The sequence below is a fragment of the Pongo abelii genome, chromosome 16 (genome assembly GCF_028885655.2).
Source record: "Pongo abelii isolate AG06213 chromosome 16, NHGRI_mPonAbe1-v2.0_pri, whole genome shotgun sequence".
Classification (NCBI taxonomy): Eukaryota; Metazoa; Chordata; class Mammalia; order Primates; family Hominidae; genus Pongo; species Pongo abelii.
The window spans coordinates 21,186,199-21,206,200 of record NC_072001.2 but is presented as its reverse complement, the minus strand read 5'-3'; the positions used below and the strand labels follow the sequence as shown (position 1 = coordinate 21,206,200).

Sequence of the window (20,002 nt, the reverse complement as noted above, 5' to 3'; positions counted from 1 at the left end):
GCACCAAGTGACCCTTAGACTTTAAAGGATTTGGAAACAATGTCCTAAAAAAATGGTGCAGAAATCTTTTCCTGAAGCTCCCTTAGCCTGAGATTCGAGATGACAATAACCCCATCGTGCCTGTTCCGAAGACCTGACAAAAAGGCCAGCAGCCCTCAACATGCCCATACTCTGGGCGGCTCAGACTCCTGGTTTCCTACGTGAAACTGTCCCAGAGCAGGAGGGAGTCTGCTTGTTTCTTCTGCCCACCCTCATCAGTAGCTAAACAGCATGCTGGACCCCCAGAAGCGCTGCGGGCCTCCCGCCTCCTCAGCTGTGTCTAACTACTGTCAGCCGCTTTAGCAAAGTAACAAAGGAGAAATGCCCTCATAATCTGGCTTCCTGAAGGGAAGACCTTGGAAGCCCCATGCTCCATGTCTTCTGGTTCTGTGTGCTCCTCCCTGCACCAGAGCCCCTGGCCATACGTGAATTCAAAACACCTTGCAGAGAGCAAGTGGGCACTTGACAAAAGCTGAGTGCATTGAATAGTGAACAAACACACCTGAAAATATGTGAGAGGATGAGAGGCAGCCCTGTGAGCGTGGATGCTGCTGAGAGATGACCTGGGTGGATGCAAAGTGCAACAATCCTCAAGGTGGAAAAACGGAGGCTCCTATCAGTTTCCGTGCCTCGAAATTTCCAAGTGCTTGCTTGGCAAACAGACTGCATTACTTTTTGTGTCATGAGGTGCTGTTGAATGCAGATTAAGTGAAACAGATGTGGCCTGTATTTTTAAAGCATCCTTTAAAAGTAAGAGTAGAATGTTTTAAACCCTTTAAGTAGGGTTAAAGAGGAGGGATATGTTTCCAGGGAGCAACTAGGAATGGCAAACTCAACCTGAACCCCGTGCTGTGGAGGCCATAGTTTGGCATACTCTCCCAAAAACAAAATCCAAAGGCTTCTCTGACATCACAAAGAGCTGTGAGAACAGGGAAGTGGCAGGCACACATGGCCCTATATCCTCCGAGGGAGATGCAGGGCAGAGGTGCTCCTGAGACTGACTCCTCCTGTGCCCGTGGTCCACGGCACTAACCAAGGCTGGCTTCCCACCTGCTGGGTCTAGACCTCAGAAGCCTTCTCTACACTATGAGCCATGTGGATATCCCCAATTGACTAGCATTGCCACACACGTTAAAACCTGCCAACCAGCCCTGAGCCAAGTCAGGCTTCACCTAAACTAGACATGAGCACAGGGACTCATGAGGATCGGGCATGACTCCCTCTCTAGCCACCAAACAAATCTGAAAGCCCACAGTTAAGGAAAGAAATGGGTACACAAGTTACAGTTTAAATGTATGCATTTTACTCAAGTCCACTTCAACAAGTTAAAGACACTAGTTGAATGTCAGTAGCTTTATTAGACAAGTTATTTTCGAACTTAAAACTAATTTCCGGAAAATGTGTTGGAAGATGGTGCCAAACCATGTCACCAGAAAAACTAATGACAGAGGCAGCTGAACAGGGCTAGGACTCCAACTGGGCTTAACCATCCACCTATGTCTAATTAGTGTAATTAAAATTTGTGGCAGTCATATACCCAAAGCCCAAGGAAAATATACTCGAAGCAAACCCACAAATAAGTCAGTGCTAAATCAGACATTATACCCAATGACATTTCTGGAACATTCTACAGTAGACCAAGACAAGTTAAGAAATAAATATAAAAGATGGAGAACAATCAGCAAATCTGTGTCCTCATACTTTTTTTCATTTCCATTTATCTGATCCATAGGAAAGTCTACCTGAGCCCAGCTAAATTTTGCCCGTTTTGTACTCATGCTAATTATCATACATATAATATAAACAGAAGTATTTTACAAAGCACTCCTTTTGAGTTTTCTGAGCCTTAAATATGAAGAGATCAAGATTCCATTTGAGTCTGCCAGCTCTAGGTTAGCTGCTAGCCTACAAGGATTCGAGCTGTTGAAGGTGGCAGAAGATCCAATTCCAGATAATCACAACTTTTCCAGGAAAATCTCAAGTAATATGCACTATCAGAAAAAAAATGAGGAAAAAATGAATTATAGGAGGGAGGAGAGGCAAAGGGTGAGTTTCAAAAGGGCTGTCTGCTGCAGGCTTAAAGAAACAGAACAGCAGCCCAAATTAAACCATGTCCTGTCACTTCCCACAGCTGGCAGGAAAAATATGCAAGGACATACAGCAAGGGACGACATCTCCAGCAGAAACAAAATCTGGATGAGGTTGACTTCTTGCAACCCATCTGGAAATGTTTGGGGTGTGCTGAATGCTAGGCAAACATTTCCGTGCCTTCAAATTGTGGGGTTTAATAATAAAATTTCAAAACAATGCAACAATGCAAACAATCTCATCTTCATTTCAGAGCTATATTTGAATCTAGAAGAAACTGGAATATATTGGAAAGTTCAATTTCTTTCTTTGTCTCCATGTTCTAGGAGTGAATATTTGGGGCCTGCTTCAGCAAGGTCGAGAGAGGCACATCTGTCTGTCTGTACTGGAAGCCAAAAGCCCTAGGATTCCTTCAACAATCGATTGTTCTTATGTCCCCATGAGACAGACAAGACGGCGTTGCCTTTAAAGCCATGTGACTTGTCTACCTTGCCATGGGCTGGAAACAAGCCATCTGCAGGGAGTATCTTTAGTACATTAGGTTTACTTGAAGAAACAGACTTTCTGCCTAAGGCTAAACACAGATGTACTGAGTTTCAATGCACCTTCTTCTACATCCACGCCAAACAGCTGATCCACTGGTTGGAGCCTTGCTCCTGTGAGTGCTGTTGTTCCAATTTTGGGTATTAAAGTAAAAACAATTTCCAGAAAGACTTTTCTTTGAAATATAATTTCAGTGAAATTAAATACATGGAAGTAAAGCGAGGTCATGGTTAAAGTTTGCAAAAAAATAAAAATAATAACTTTCCCAAGTTTTTTGTAAAGAGAACTAATAGCGGCTTAAAATTAGAGAGGATTTTTTTTTTTTTTCTGTGAGTCAACTATATTCTTCAGTGATTCTTATTTTTGAGGGGTAATGCATTTTATGGCCTATATAAAATCTCTCCCAAATGCCTTTAAAAGCCTTAAAATATATGTCCCCATGTCCTGATAGTGAAGAAAGCAAGCGTTCAATCAAGCATGCAGTTTCTTATTTATTATGTGATTCCCAAATTCTATTCCCTGAGCAGGTCTAATGTAGACAGACATAAAATATGAATCATTTTTCCCTTATGATTTTTGCCCATACACTTTTCTGTTACAACCCAGGCACCATTAAACCATGCATTTATGCCACAGAAACTATTTAGACTCTCACAAAAAAATGTGTCCCCCCCACCATCAAAAACAGTTGTTGGAAGGTAATTGAAGATCTCAGCCAGGACTTGAGTGACCAGGCCTAGGAAGTGACCCCGACAGTCTATAGTGCTTTTCCCACATTTGGTGATTGGTCAACAGTAGAGGGCTAAGAGGCTAAGAAACTGAGTGTGAAGTGATAGTTAAGAGGCTGGAGAGCCTAGCTGAATGTTTGGCACTCTCACAGGGCTGAAATGACCTAATGAGAATTTGGATCCCAGGAAGGAGATGGGACCTTGGTGGGGACCCTGGAAGGGCCACCCCTAGGAGTCCAAATGAATAAAACATAGACCAGCTGTCACAAAACCTACAACCTGCTTTGAACTAGCTTAGTCCCAAACCAGATGAAGGTGGTCTGCTCTTACTCCAATTGTGTGCCATAAAGTCAAAGTCATTACTCTCTGGAGGCAGATAAAAGTTTACTAGGCATGCCATAAGACAAGACAACACAAGACTAAATGAGAAAGACCAAGAAAAAAACAATAGAAACGTACATAGATATTATAGTCCTCAGGTAGAAACTTTTTTTTTTTTTTTGAGATGTAGTCTCACTCTGTCACCCAGACTGGAGGCAGTGGTGTGATGTAGACTCACTGCAACCTCAGCCTCCCGCGTAGCCGGGATGACAGGCGTGCGCAACCATGCCCGGCTAACTTTTTTAACGGGGTTTCATCATGTTGGCCAGGCTGGTCTTGAACTCCTGACTTAAGGTGAACCACCTGCCTAGGCCTCCCAAAGTGCTGCGATTACAAGTGTGGGCGACTGCACCAAGCCAGTATTTTGCCACAATTTAAAATAAATTTTCTTTTTTCTCTTTTTTTCAAGTTTGTTCTCAGACTATATTCACAAAGTTCCACGGCGGCTTACACTTCTGTAGGCCTTGTTGACAGTGCCGGCTTTTAGATACTGATGATCTTCATCTTTTTCTTATCTCCTCGGTAGAAGAATGGGATGCAGGAGGTGCTGCCTAAGACTGGGCGCTCCTGGGCGTTCTTCCTTCCACCAAGCAGCTGCATCATCTGCTGTGCAGTGCGGTTGTCATGGGAATAACCCTTCCCGGGCTCTCGTGCAGGCTCCACGCTGCCAGGGTGGCTCCTATCAGAAAGGTCTTTGGAGGGAGGGAGGCAGGGCTCTGAGCACCGCTCCTCCTGCATCTTCTCCTCCTGCTCTCCCATCATCTCCTTCTCCCACATCTTCTCCTCCTGCCCCCGCATCTTCTTCTTCTCCTCCCGCATCTTCGCCTCCTCCTCCCGCATCTTCTCCTGCTTCTGCATCTGCTCTTCCTTCTCCCGCAGCTCCTTTTCCTGCTCCTGAAGCCTTTCCTCCTGTATCCACATCTTCTCCTCCTCCTCGCGCATCTTCTCATCCTGATCCCACAGCCTCTCCTCCTTCAATCGCAGCCTCTCGTCCTGCTCCCGCATCTGCTCCTCCAGCTCGCGCATATGCTCCTCCTGCTTCCACATCTGCTCCTCCACCTCTCCCATCTGCTCCTCCTTCTTCCGCATCTTCTTCTCCAGCTCGCGCAGCTCCTTCTCCTGCTTCCTCATCTGCTCCTCCTGCTTCCGCATCTGCTCCTCCAGCTCGGGCCTCTGCTCCTCCTGCTTCCTCATCTGCTCCTCCTTCCGCATCTGCTCCTCCTGCTTCCTCATCTGCTCTTCCTGCTTCCGCATCTGCTCCTCCAGCTTGGGCCTCTGCTCCTCCTGCTTCCTCATCTGCTCCTCCTTCTGCATCTGCTCCTCCTGCTTCCTCATCTGCTCCTCCTGCTTCCTCATCTGCTCCTCCTGCTTCCGCATCTGCTTCTCCAGCTCACGCAGCTCCTTCTCCTGCTTCCTCATCTGCTCCTCCTGCTTCCTCATCTGCTCCTCCTGCTTCCGCATCTGCTCCTCCTGCCTCCTCATCTGCTCCTCCTGCTTCCGCATCTGCTCCTCCTGCTTCCTCATCTGCTCCTCCTGCTTCCTCATCTGCTCCTCCTGCTTCCGCATCTGCTCCTCCTTCTTCCGCATCTGCTCCTCCTGCTTCCTCATCTGCTCCTCCTGCTTCTGCATCTGCTTCTCCAGCTCACGCAGCTCCTTCTCCTGCTTCCTCATCTGCTCCTCCTGCTTCCACATCTGCTCCTCCTGCTTCCGCATCTGCTCCTCCTGCTTCCGCATCTGCTCCTCCTGCTTCCTCATCTGCTCCTCCTTCTTCCGCATCTGCTCCTCCTGCTTCCGCATCTGCTCCTCCAGCTTGGGCCTCTGCTCCTCCTGCTTCCACACCTGCTCCTCCTGCTTCCACATCTGCTCCTTCTGCTTCTGCATCTGCTCCTCCAGCTCGCGCAGCTCCTTCTCCTGCTTCCACATCTTCTCCTCCTGCTCCCGCATCTTGTCCTCCTCCTCCCGCATCTGCTTCTCCTGCTGCCACAGCCTCTCCTCCTGTCTCCATATCTTCTCCTCCTGTCTCCACATCTTCTCCTCCTGCTCCCCCATCTGCTGCTCCTGCTCCCTCATCTGCTGCTCCTGCTCCTGCATCTTCTTTTCCTGCTCCCACATCTGCTCCTGCTGCTCCCGCAGCTCCTTCTCCTGTGCCCACAGCCTCTCCTCCTGTCTCCGCATCTTTTCCTCCTGCTTCCGTATCTTCTCCTCCTGATCCCGTAGCTTCTCCTCCTGCTTCCGTATCTTCTCCTCCTGATCCTGAAGCTTCTCCTCCTGCCTCCACATCTTCTCCTCCTGTAAAGTGTTGGTTTGAACCTGAAAAGGAAATAGACTCATAAGCTAACTATATAAATGTAATCTATAAAACAATGGTTTTCATCTATGGTTCTTTAAAAAGAAATTTTAAGCCCTAACCCTGAGGTTCTGATTTCCCAGGCAGGTCCCCACTTTGTAGATTTTTAGCACACTCTAGAGGATTCTATGGCGGGACCAGAATAAGGGCCCAAATTTTCCAACTCTTGGCTGGACACTCCCCATACCCTGCATGATCCCTTGACCATGGTCCCAGCTGGATGCTGCTCCCACAGCTCTGAGGGCTGCAGTCTCTCACCTGTGGCAGCAGGATTTTGTCCTTCTCTGGCTTCCTTTTTAGCTCCTTGATGTTGAGCTGGATCTCAGACTTTTCAGATTCTACGATTTGAAGTTTTTCTTGTAGTTTGGCATTTTTCTCCTTCAGCTCCTCATTGGTTATGCTATAGCCAGAGGCAGTAGAGAAAGGAATGAATGAAGAACAGAAAGGACTGCTTTGGTGATCGACGCTCTGCCTCACCCCACAACCACAGAATCATGGCACTGGAAGGGACCCCAGGAATTAAAAGTCCCAGGTGGCAGGCCAGAGAGAGGACATGAGTTGCCTGAGGCTACCCTATGAGTCAGTGGCACAGTCAGCACTGGAGCTTCCCTGCGCCCACATGAAAACCTGTATGAGCCTCTCACCATGCTCACCTGTACACCCCACCTCCCAGCACACCACCCCCACTAAGGGCTCCCAGACCTCCCATCCCACCTTCCCCCATCCTACGTGTTCCTATACAGCTCCAGACTCATGGCGTCCCTCTCGTTTGTTAACTCCTCGATGTACTACAAATAGAGAAAGGTCAAGTCAGGATAGAGCAGGCAGAGGAGCAGCTGGCTGACCAGTAACGACAGCTACAGTGACTACTCCACAGTAACTCTTGCTCCCTCTCAATCACACCTGACATGTTCTGAAGACATTTCCAAGCCCATGGTCTCATTTGTTTTCCTTTCTTTCTTTCTTTCTTTCTTTCTTTTTTTTTCAGATGGAGTTTCTCTCTTGTTGCCCACGCTGGAGTGCACAGGCGCGATCTCACCCCATCGCAACCTCTGCCTCCTGGGTTCAAGTGATTCTTCTGCCTCAGCCTCCTAAGTAGCTGGGATTACAGGCATGCACCACCGCACCTGGCTCTCACTTGTTTTTCAAAGAACTCAGTAAGGGTGGAAGGGACAGGGAAAGAGATTGAATTGATAGCTGGCTAACAGGGTCCCAGAGAGATGAGATAATATTGCTATTGCTATTACTGTTATTACTACCACTGTTGGAACCTTTATTGAGTGCTTCACCAGGCACGATGCTAACAATCCCATTTAATCCTCACAACCACCATAGGAGACAGTTACCATGATCACCTCTATTGTGTAGATGAAAAACATGGGGTATTAAAGGTTAAGTGCTTGCCTAAGATCACTTAGAGCTGGGATTTCAACACCCAGGTATATCTGATTCTCTAAGCCCATTCTTTCGCTGGGGGTAGGGACACAGATAAGGAGAAGGAAATTAATCCTTTGTTGATTTTTGAAAGAATGATACATTGGCATAGTCCAAACATCAGAAGGTACAGAAGGGAAATATTTCCCCCCAATACTGTTCCTATCTCCTGAGTTTTTTATGAATCCTTACAAACATGTTTTATGTATATTACCATAATACGTACACACACAGAGACACACACACACACGTACATGTGTTCCCTCTCTCTACACAAATGGTAACATACTAAAGATACTCTTCTGTACCTTCATGGTACAAGTACCCTAACCCCCACCTAGGATTTGACCAAGGGTGCAGCCAAGTATGGGCAGGGTGGGCACTTGGCCTCGGAGCTCTGTGTCCAGTGCTCGCTCCCCACAGCACCCCGCAACTCACCCACAGCAGCTGACTCAGCCCTAACCTGCCTCTAACAACCACACACAAAAGCAGCAAGAAATGGCCCATGCTGTCTTCTGGGCAGGACGCTGCATCCTGCAGAAGGGACCTTTAGGCTCATTCCTCTATCTGCAAAGCTGGGCTCCCATGGGACTGGGCAGGTGGTTGGACTCACCCTGTCTGCCTTCTTGTGCTGTGTGGGCACAGAGGAGAGGGCCCGCTGTAACTCTCCTTCAAAGTGCCAGGAATGATGCAGGTGGCCTGCCAGATCCTGGGACTCTCCTGGAATGAGAGAGGTTGAGATGCGGCCCAAAGGACTCCCCCTAAAGGCCTGTGAAAGTGCGAGGTTGAGGGATGATGGGGTGCCCAGATTCCCACCTTCAAATTTCCCGGCAGCATCCTGGCTGTAATAGAGCACTGTCTCCAGTTCAGTTTTCTGACACATAAGGATTTGTACGGTATGATCCTGGGCCTTTGGGAGAAAAGACAAGCAAGTGCTGAAAGAGAAGCAAAGAAACCTCATCCAGAGGACAGGAGGGAACTTCACACCCTCCACTCACCTCTAGCTGCCTCCTTAGGGCTGGCTGATGTTGATGGCTCACCTTCTTTTCCTATAGGAAGAGGAAGACAGAGCTCTTACTAGGGGGAAGCAGAGATCCACAGCAAGAGACATGCCCCCAGAATAGCCCCCTGCCCCAGGACAGGCCCACCCATGGGACCAGGTTATCAGGGACCCTGTGGGGATGGGCTGGAATCTGGGAGGTGAGCCTTCCTCCCCAGGCTGGGAGTAGGCGAGAGGAGACTTGGGCCTCTACATCTGAGTGCCCCCCAAACCCAGCAGTCATGTCATGAGCAAACAAAGAAACCATGTTACTTCTTTCAGCTGAGCTCGGTTCTGTTGTTTCTGTGGGGAGAGTCAAAGGAAGGTGACTGAGGGTGGCCCCTTGACTCTATTCTCCAGGCCAGGAAGTGGTAAGCAGGGGTCAGGAATGGATTTTAAGGGCAAAGTTCTTAGACCCAGTGGGAGCATGAACTGGTCAACACTCCTTAACTCCCAAAGAAAAAGGATTTGGTTCTTTGTTGGTTTTTGCCCACAGCCACAGAACTGAAAGTCTGAAACTAGATTCTCTGGAAAAGACGGTAACAGAAACCTTCAGACATGGAATGTGAGAAAAGCCCACCCTTCTGCTAGCTTGTGATTTAGAAAGATGTGTTCATTCAACAAGCATTGACCAAGTACATGGGGACCGGGGACAGTTCTTCACAGCTGGGATATAGGATGGAAAAGGCAGACAGGAGCCCTTGGCCCCAAGGTTTCCATTCTAGTGAATCTTTAAATCACAGACTCTCAGAGCAAACAGAAACCTCTGACACTCTAACTGTACCTCCTCAGGAAATGGAAGCCCAAAGAGGAGAGGCGTTTACAGCAGGTGCTGGACTAGGGATTAACACAAAAACAACAACAATAACAAATCTGATTTAAACTTCACACATGTAAGTAAAACATTACCACCCCTATTTTACAGATGTGAAAAGAGAGGTCCAAAGAACTCAAGCAATTTGCTGTAAATCATGTCCCTCACAGATGGAGAGAGAGGTAGGATTCAAACCCAGAATTCTTAACCAGTACCCGGCAGTTCTTCCTTCTACAATCTTAACAGTTACCCTCAACCTCCCCTTGTGTCCCCTGTCCTCAGGAGACCAGCCAGCCAAGACTCACATCCTCAGCTGAATGGCAACCACCAGAAGTGGTTGTCTCAGGGTTAGTGCCATTATTTATTTTCTTCTGTTTGGTGTCGGTTGCTCCGGTACCAACACCAGCACTGTTCCACTGATGATAGTCTGTAAACTGTGGAAAAGAGGAGGAGTGATACTCATGAGAACTACAAGCTCCTACAGTCACTTTACAGTTTATACAAAACACTCTCATAGACCATCTGATTTAATGCCACCAACAACTGTACGAGGTGCTGTCGCAATCACTTAGTGACTGGGAGGGATTGATACCGTGGCTAAAAGAAAGGCAGTAATGGAACTTAAACTCAGTCTTCTGACTGTGAGCTCTGTGGTTTTGCCACAAATCAGCAGCTGCCAGGGACCAAAACCAGAGGCAGAGGTAGAAAAATAAAAAGTAGGCAGGAAGGTGTACACTGTGTGGTTTACAGTCACACATCCTGTTAGAGTCATGTATCCTCAGGGCAGAAGGCAGCCTTTCTGTTAAATGTGGGAATTAAACAAAAGAGGACAACCCAAGCTGCATTTCAGAGAGAAGTCTTGTATACTCAGAAATCTATGTGACTATCATCCCTAAGAACATTAATGTATTGTCTCTCCCAAGAGAATCAAGGAAAACTGATGCTTCAGAAAGATGCCTCATATGTATCCTGTGGTACTCAAAGTACCCCAGGATGAGATGAGATGAGGAAGATTCAAGTTGTCAAGTTCAGTTTCCCAAGATCTCTTCTGCAGAAGATGAGCAAATCTCACTTCAAAGATCACTGACTGATGGGCACTCTGGTGCCAGAACCATGGAGAATTCAAATATGAGGTGGAGAACTTAGGAAAAACTGTTGAAGTCTCTCTGAAGAGTAGAAGCCTGGGAGAAAACCAAACCAAACCAAACCTGTTTTCCCACTGCCACCCAGAGACACTGTCAACATTTTGAGTTCACAAGGGAGGTGTAGGCTTTTCAAACTGTCAACGTCTGTGTTAAGGGAGTAAGGCATCCTGAAACTTCTCACTCCTAGGTCACACGGTCCCCACTCCCCTTCCAGCTGGAAATCTGTGCTGCAACCAGAGGAACCATGAGAACACTTAGGGGATGGGTCCTAAGATCAAAGGCCAGTCTTGCAGCAGTAATGACAGTTCCTAGAGGGACTGTGCCATCAGTACGTTCCACTCCTCCCTGGTGTGGTGGGGGATGGGGGACATATCAGTGCCATGCCCAAGTTGCCTCTTTGAGATTGGGGTGGTGTTCACATGGTTGGGACCCAGGTACTTGGAAACGTGAGCCCAAAGAGCCCAGGGAGGTTGGGCTTGGGGCAGCGGTAGGTGAGGGCCGAGTATGGAGCGGGGAGTCCCAGGAGTCACCTGCCCAAAGTCACCCTGGGGTGACTGGTGAGAGCAGGTGCTGGGGCATCCAGTTCCTTGGAAACATGAGCCCAAAGGGCCCAGGGAGGTCAGTTTTTGAGCAAGAGGGGGTGAGGGCAGAGTACAGAGTGGGGAGCCCCATGAGTCGCCAGCTCAAAGTCAGATGAGGTCAGGGGCAGACTGCTGAGGGGTTGGGGCTGACACAAGATTTTGGTTAGGGGAGCCCAGAGGCACTGGGGGGGCCCAGCCCGGTGTACCTCTGGAGTGACATGGACTCTGGCAGCTGTTCTGCTGTCAGAGGGGCCTGGGGCAGGGTTGGGTTTGGGGTGTCACAATCTGATGCATTTTACCTTTTCCTTGGCCTCAGCCAATTTGCTCTGTTGGGTTTTTTCTGACATCATGGGGTGGGGAGGTGGGGTTGGGGCCACATTGGCGTGATCCAGGCGAGGACAATGATATGCCTCCAGTCACGTACCACGCAGCTATGTGACTGAGCCAGAGGAGGCGTCACCAGGGCTGCACTAGAATGCAGAATAGGGGCGTGGCCTTAATGCTGCAAGCCCATTGGTCAATGAGAAAGATGAAAGGGAAAGGAGGTGGGGCCAGACAGCAGCGTGTCATGAAGGTCCTGTGATGTCACAAGGAAAGCTGCCTATGCAACTGCTGTCCCCGCGCACTCTGGGAGAGGGGCGGGGCTGGCTTTCACTTTCTAAACTTTAAAACTTTATCACCTTAATTGAGGTACAAATCCTATTATAATGGAAAATTTACAGCATGCTTGATGATTAATAAAGCAGACTATATTATCCAACATTCCAATAAGATAAAATAATCACAGTGATTTCTCTTTTTTGGAAAAAGTTTCTCTTATTCTCCTACATTATTGTTAAGGGCTTTTTTTTTTTTCAAACTAGAGACATGTCTAATATCTTTAAAAACACAAAGGTTTTGAGGTGGGTGTGGTGGCTCATGCCTGTAATCGCAGCACCTTGGTAGGCTGAGATGGGTGTATCACCTGAGATCAACAGTTCAAGACCAAAATTTTTGTATTTTAGTGTGTATTTTAGTATTTAATACCTCATTTAGGGCTACATAAATTTAATCTGATTCAGTGACTTAAAGAAATATAGATTTCATTATTGTCACTTAAAATTTGCAGAGGAAGGCAGTCCAGGGTTCTTTTAAGTTTCCTGATACTTCCTTAGCCATGTTTTCATTCTTGTGGTTACAAAGTGGCTGCTGTATTTCCAGCTCTTGGACTGCCTTCCAAGGAGGGAAAGAGGAAGGTCAAAAGGCTGAGTCTGTCTCTTTTTAACTGAAAAACATAGATTTCTCAAAAGTTTTAAGATTATACTGCAATTCAATTTTCATCCTTTTTTTTTTTTTTTTTGAAATGCAGTCTCCTTCTGTTGCCAGGCTGCAGTGCAGTGGCGCAGTCTCGACTCACTGTCACGGCGTCTGCCTCAGCCTCTCTAATAGCTGGGAATAAAGGCACATGCCACCACGCCTGGCTCATTTTTTTTTTGTATTTTTAGTAGGGACGGGGTTTCACCATGTTGGCCAGGCTGGTTTTGAACTCGACCTTGTGATCTGCCCGCCTCTGCCTCCCAAAGTGCTGGGATTACAGGCGTGAGCCATCGCACCCAGACTTGTGAGGTTTTAATACATAGTATTAAAGCTATGCTGGTTAGACAATTTGGAAAATGTTTCTTCTCCTGTTTCTGACAGAGTTGATGTAAGATGTGTGCTATTTCTTCCTTAAGCATTTGGAAAGAATTCACTTATTAAGCCATGAGAGACTGTAGTTTTCTTTTTAAGGTGTTTAATTACAGGTTCAATTACATATATTTGAATATTCATTCTGGTAACCTGTGTTTGCTGAATCAATTTGTTCATTTTATCTAAAATTTCAAAGTTGTTCTATTATTCATTTATCTTTTTAATACTTATAAGGTCTGCGGTTAGAGTTTGTGCCTTTTGTCTGTTTTGTTAATCAATCTTGCAGGGGCCATCAATTTTATTAGTGTTTCAAAAAAGCAAACTTTGATTTTATTCATCCCTTTACCATACTGAAAATGTTTTGCTTAATTTCCAAACTTATAGTTCCACTCTGATTAAATATTTGTATAACTAAAACTCTTTGGAATTTGTGTCTTCTCAATGATCATAAATATGATTGTTATAAATATTGCTTCTGCACTTGAAAAGGGTATGTATTCTGCATGTTGAGTGTAGTGTACCACGTATCTCAATTAGGTCCAGCGTGTTAAATGCATCCTTTAAAGATTCTATTTCCTTACTGATGTTTGGCTGTTTATTTTTCAGTGGCTGACAGACAGATATTAAAGTTTCCCACAATGATCATCAACTTATTTCTTTTTTTCATTTGTTAAGCTTTGTTCTGTGTGTTTTAAGGTTAAGTTACCAGGCATAAACAAATTTAGAATTCCTTTTTCTCCCTGCTGGTTGCACCCTTTTATCATTAGGAAATACCCTCTTTATCTCTCACATAGCTCTTTCATTAGAGTATTTTTTAATATGTAAAAGAAAATAAAGTCTTGGAACCACCAAACCTGTTATGCTAAGGGAGACATGAGTTTGGGAGCTGAGTCGTGCAACACTGCCATTCTTTCTCCCCAAAGAGATAGCTGCCATTTCACAATCCTGTGTGATGGCATTAGACATAAGCCAGGTCCCCACTACCACAAAAGGCCATGTACCTCTCCATATGGCCCCCCTTACAAATTGTTCAAAGGGACATTACTTGCTAGCCCCTAAATCTTTCCGGATCTATGTCCCCCTATAAAATAAACATATGCCAGTTGTAACTCTGGCTCTGCAACCTCAGCTTAAAATGTAAAACTGAGTTCTATTCAATCTGACACTGACAATGTTGATTACAGGCTTATCTTCCCAGGTACAGAACAAGAACATGAGATCAATCACTCTTCCACCTACCCTAAGATGGCTGCATAATTGACTCTTTCCTCCCTCTTTTCAGATGTTTACCTTATCTTACCTAAAATGAAGATTACTGAGCACTAATTAGAGCTTCCTAAGAATGTAACCACCCCTTCACTGCCTGCTCCCCCTCCCTTTCTTCTGTCCTGCCTCCATTCTCCCCTTACGTGCTCAGTTCCCAAAACCCTCTTTGGAAAGCACAGGGCACAGGTGTTTCTGTGGCTTGTGTTTTTTCCAGGGGTGTCATGAAATTGTGCTCAACAAAGGTCTATTGATGGAGGCACTTGCCTCAGTTGGTTGCTCATTTTTTGTTTAACAGATATAAATAGAGTTACCCCTGTTTTTATTTACTTAGTCTTTGCTTTGTCAGTCTTTGTCAATTTTTCTTTTTTAAAAATAAATTTTCTTGTGTACAGTTAAGGCTTACAACATAATGTTATGTGTTATATACAGATTGTAAAAAGACTCCTATACTGAAAGAAATTAACACACCAATCATTTCACATAGTTCCCCATTTCCTTGTTGCTTTTGTGGCAAGAGCAGTTGAAATCTACTCACTGAGCATGAATTTCACATACAGAACAATTTTGTTCCCTGCAGTCCTCATGTCATACATTACATCTCTAGACTTGTTCATCCTTCATACCTGCTACTTTGTATCCTTTGGCCTCCATGTCCCCAATTCCTCCCCTCTCCTACCTCACCTGGTAAACAATATTTTACTCTCTATCTCTGTAGATTTATTTACACTTTTAAATCCCACATATAAATGAGTTTACACAATATTTGGTTTTCTGTGTATGCTTTATTTCACGTAGCATCACATCCTCCAGCCTCATCCATCTTGTGGCAAATGGCAAGACCTTGTTTGTTTTCTGGGCTGAATAATATTCCATTGTGTATGTGTGCCACAGTCTCTTTATCCATTTATCCATTGATGTACACTTAGATTGTTACCATATCTTGGCTATTGTGATTAAGACTGCAGTGAACATGAGAATACAGGTATCTTTACAAAGTAATGATTTCATTTCCTTTGGCTGTATGCTGAGGAGAGAGATTGCTGAGTCATATGGTGGTTCTATTTTTAATTTCTGTAGAAATCTTCATACTCTTTTCCAGAATGGCTGTACCAATCTACATTCTCATCCATAGCATGCAAAAGTTCCCATTTCTCCACACTCTTGCCAACATTTATCTTTTGACTTTTTGATAATGGTCATAAGGGGTGTGAGGGGGTATCTCAGTGGGTTTGATTTGCATTTCCCTAATGATCTACAATGCGGAACACCTTTCAGATACCTACTTGCTATTTTTATATCTTCTTTAAAGAAAGGTCTCTTCAAGTTTTTTTTTAACATTTTAAAAATTGGGTTGTTTTGAGTTGTATCAATTATTTATACATTTTGGATTTCTTTTTTTGAGACAGGGTCTTGCTCTGTTATGCAGACTGGAGTACAGTGACACAACCACAGCTTACTTGACCTTCTGGGCTCAAATACTCTCCCATCTCAGCCTCCCAAGTAGCTGTGACTAGAGGTGCACACCACCATGCCTGGCTAATTTTTAAATGTTTTGTTGAGACAGGGTCTCACTATGTTGCCAGGCCTGGACTCAAACTCCTGGGCTCAAGTGATCCTCCCAGCTCAGCTTCTGAAAGTGCTGGGGTTAAGGAGTGAGCCACTGCACCTGGCTAAATGTTGGATATTTACTCCTAATTGGCTGGGTGCGATGGCTCACACTTGTAATCCCAGCACTTTGGGAGGCTGAGGCACTTGGATCACTTTTGGTCAGGTGTTCGAGACCAGCCTGGCCAATATGGTGAAACATCATAATGGAGTTTTGGTTTCTTTAACTGGGAAATGAGGATCATGACCATACCTGCCAAGCAGGAGAGGAGATGGGCTGATGTGTGTTGTAAGGCCCAACATGGTGAAACCCTGTTTCTACTAAAAATACAAAAATTAGCCAGGCATAGTGAGGCTGAGGCAGGAGAATTTCTTGAACCCAGGAGATGGAAGTTGCAGTGAGCTGAGATCGCACCATTGCACTTCAGCCTAGGCAACAGAGCAAGACTTCGTCTCAAAGAAAAAAAAGAGAATATTCACTTCAATAAATGGTGAGACCAGCTTTGCAAAGATGATGGTGAGAGAAGTCTAGCATGGCTGACTCCATCTTGCTTCCAGTCTCACGGGCCTGCTGTCTTTGCTCATTCCTGGGCATAGGCCAAATCAGCCATGGGAGAAACGTAGTCCATAGTCTATCGTTGCCATTTCCAGTCCTCCAGGGTCCCCTCTTTCACTCCACACTTAGTTATCAATTTGTTACTCTGCTTTAAAATGTACTTTTTGGTTGTTATCTCAGCTACTTGGGAGACTGAGGCAGGAGAATCGCTTGAACCTGGGATGTGGAGGTTGCAGTGAGCTGAGATCACACCTTGCACTCCAGCATGGGTGACAGAACAAAACTGTGTCTCAGAAAACAAATATAACATGAAATGGTAACGTCTTTCTTTAAAACCAAGGAAAATATGCAAGGCGGATGTCTTCCTGTCACTTTGCACAGTCTACTGCCATAGCACCTGAGCCCCAGACCCCAAACTCACTGTCCTGCTCAGGGACCCCCAGACCACACTGGTCATTGAGAGCACCCCAAGTACTCTCCTATCCTCACCTCACTCCTGCAGTAAATGGCTAAATGAATAACTCAGAAGTGAAGCCAAAAACAAAAAGAAAATGCACATGCGGAACAGGAGAGGCGAGCAGAGGCCAGTCTGGAGGCCTGGGCTGATACGCTGCAAAGAGATGTCTCCGGGTGCTGCCTGTGGGGCACAGTCTGCCATTCAGAACACACCTAGAGAAGCCCTAACCATTAAAGAGCACCCATTCCTGAGTCCCCTGCCTGCCCACAAAACTTTCCTTGAAACACCCTAAACTCTGAGCCTTTGGGGAGGCAGATTTCAGTGATAACTCCAGTCCTTCCATGTGGCTGGCATTGAGTTAATTCAACTCCTTTCTGCAATACCATGGCCTCAGTGAACTGGTTTTGTCTGTGCAGCAAGCAGGAAGAACCCACCGGGGAATTACAATGGTATTGGGAAAACTGGATTTCCACGTGCAAAAGAATTAATGATGTTACCCCAAGTGGTTGGGGATGCAATCACAGGGGTGTGGACATGGTCCTCATGCACTGAGTCCACGTCTGGATGAGGCCACAGGTTAAGTCCAGGTGGGGTGAGTCTAAGAAACATCCCAAAAGGCCAATCTTCGGTTCCACGATAGTGATGTTATCTACAGGAGTCATTGGGGAAGACACAAATCTTGTGACCTCTGGCCACATGACTCCTGAGCAGTAAGGGATTACAGAAACTATGCCTGTATTTTCACAGAATTCAGGATCCCCACCCCAAATCCTAATCTTGTGGCCTTTCATTCATCTTACAAAAGTGGGTTCAGCCCCTGGACAAGGACAGGATCAGTTTTAGGGAGGTTCTATTATCATCCTTGCTTCAACGTTAGCATAGCAGACAAGCGCAGAACCAAAAATTAACACGTGGGAAATTATACACCACAAATAGACAGTACAATCCATGGACCAACCAAGGGAGTGGTGATAGCAGAATGTCAGGAAAGGACTTTATAATGTGTAGACCTTAGAGAAATAAGGAACTGAGACAAGAATCCATTTGAATTCTTGGAAATAAAAAATGTAATTACCATGTTGGCCAGACTGGTCTCCCACTCCTGACATCAGGTGATCCACCTCCCTCAGCCTCCCAAAGTGCTGGGATTACAGGTGTGAGCCACCATGCCTGGCCTGGTCCTGCATTTTTGTCTTTCATATGCAGAATACAGCTAAAAAATGAGAAGAAATCTGATATATTTTCATTTTTGTGATTTTATTTTGTTTGGTTTTGGGGTTTCTTTTGAAACAAGGTCTCACTCTGTTGCCTAGGCTGGAGTACAGTGGCATGATCATAGCTCACTAAAACCTCAAACTCCTGAGCTCAAGCGATTGTCCCACCTCAGCCTGGGGCTACATGTGCACACCACCATATTTGGCTAATTTTTTAATTTTTTTATTTTTATGTATTTTTTGAGATGGGGTCCCACTCTGTCACCCAGGCTGGAGTGCAGTGCCACCATCTCGACTCACTGCAAGCTCCACCTCCCGAGTTCTCGCCATTCTCCAGCCTCAGCCTCCTGAGTAGCTGGGACTACAGGCAGTCGCCACCCTGCCCAGCTAATTTTTTTTAATTTTTAGTAGAGACGGGGTTTCACCGTTTTAGTCTCCTGACCTCGTGATCCACCCGCCTTGGCCTCCCGAAGTGCTGGTGTTACAGGCGTGAGCCACCGCGCCTGGCCTAACTTTTTTATTTTTAGTAGAGACAAAGTCTCGCATTGTGGCCAAGGCTGGTCTTGAACTCCTGAGCTCAAGCGATCGACCTGCCTCGGCCTCCCAAAGTGCTGGCATAAGCCACTGAGCCTGGCCTGATTTTCAATGTTTTATGCATCATTCATCATCTCTTCTCCCGGTACCTTTTTTCTCTTTTTCTTTGTCCTTGATATTCTGAAGTTTCATTCTGTATGTGTGCGTGAGCATGTGTATACAGACACACACACACAACTCTTTACAAGTTCTGTTCAGCTCTCAGTTCAGTAATTGCTGAATTGTTAATTTCAGTCATGACATTTTTTATTTCCAAGGATTCAAACTGATTTTTGTCTCAGTTCCTTCTCTATTTCTCTAAGGCCTACATATTATAAAGTCCTTTCCTGACATTCCGCTTCGCCATTCCCTTGGTTCTTCCACGGATTTTACTGTCTATTTGTGATGTATATCTTCCCCCACATGTGTTAATTCCTGGTTCTGCCCTTGTCTGCTATGAGAGGCTTGTCTAGGTGTGTTTTGAATGGCAGACTGCTCTCTCCTGTTCCCCGTGTGCATTTTCTTTTTGGCTTCTCTTCTGAGTTATTTAGCCATTTCCTGCATGAATGAGGTGAGGATAGGAGAGTAGGTGGTGTGCCCTCAATGTTCAGTGTGTTCTGGGGGTCCCCGAGCAGGACAGTGAGTTTGGGGGCTGGGGCTGGGGCACTATGTCAGTAGGCTGTGTGAAGTGACAAGAAGACATCCATTTTGCACACTTTGTTTTCTTTTTTAAAGAAAGATGTTACCATCTCAATTCCCTGGGGGTCCCCTCTTTCACTCCATGCTTAGTTATGAATTTGTCACTCTGCTTTAAAATATATGTATTTTTTGTAATCCCAGCTACTCGGCCGACTGAGACAGGAGAATCGCTTGAACCTGTGAGGTGGAGGTTGCAGTGAGCTGAGATCATGCCATTGCACTCCAGCCTGGGCGACAGAACGAAATTCTGTCTCAAAATACATTTTTTTTTTTTTTTTTTTTTTTACTATGTCTAATGATGTTCTATAGAAGAAAGAGATGTAGCATGTGGTCACGCTGCTGTCTTGACAGTGGAATTTTTGTTGTTGCTGCTTTCTCTTTTGAGACGGAGTCTCGCTCTTGTGGCCTAGGCTGGAGTGCAGTGGCGCCTTCTTGACTCACTGCAACTTCCACCCGGGTTCAAGTGATTATCCCACCTCAGCCTCCCGAGTAGCTGGGATTACAGGCACCCACCACCATCCCCAACTAATTTTTGTATTTTTAGAGGGCCAGGGTTTTGCCATATTGGACAGGCTAGTCTTGACCTCCTGATCTCAGGTGATCTGCCTGCCTCAGCCTACCAAAGTGCTGGGATTACAGGCATGAGTCACCGCGCCCGGCCAACAGTGGACTGCTTTTGTCTGTCTACTGCATGAAATAGTAACACCTCGCAGGCGAGGAGCTCAATATGGATCTAGACCAGAATGAGGATGGAAGAGGCGGAGCGGTGTTGGGGCCTGAGTCCCAGTCCTCCAGCTCATTCTGGCCGCACTGTGTGGGTCTTCT

At 45.9% G+C, this 20,002-nt stretch overlaps 1 pseudogene; it reads right to left on the bottom strand.

The window, feature by feature from the left end:
• Positions 1–3,156: 3,156 nt before the first annotated feature.
• LOC129050309 (golgin subfamily A member 6-like protein 7) lies at positions 3,157–11,518 on the bottom strand (annotated as a pseudogene).
• Between the last annotated feature and the right edge of the window lie 8,484 nt (positions 11,519–20,002).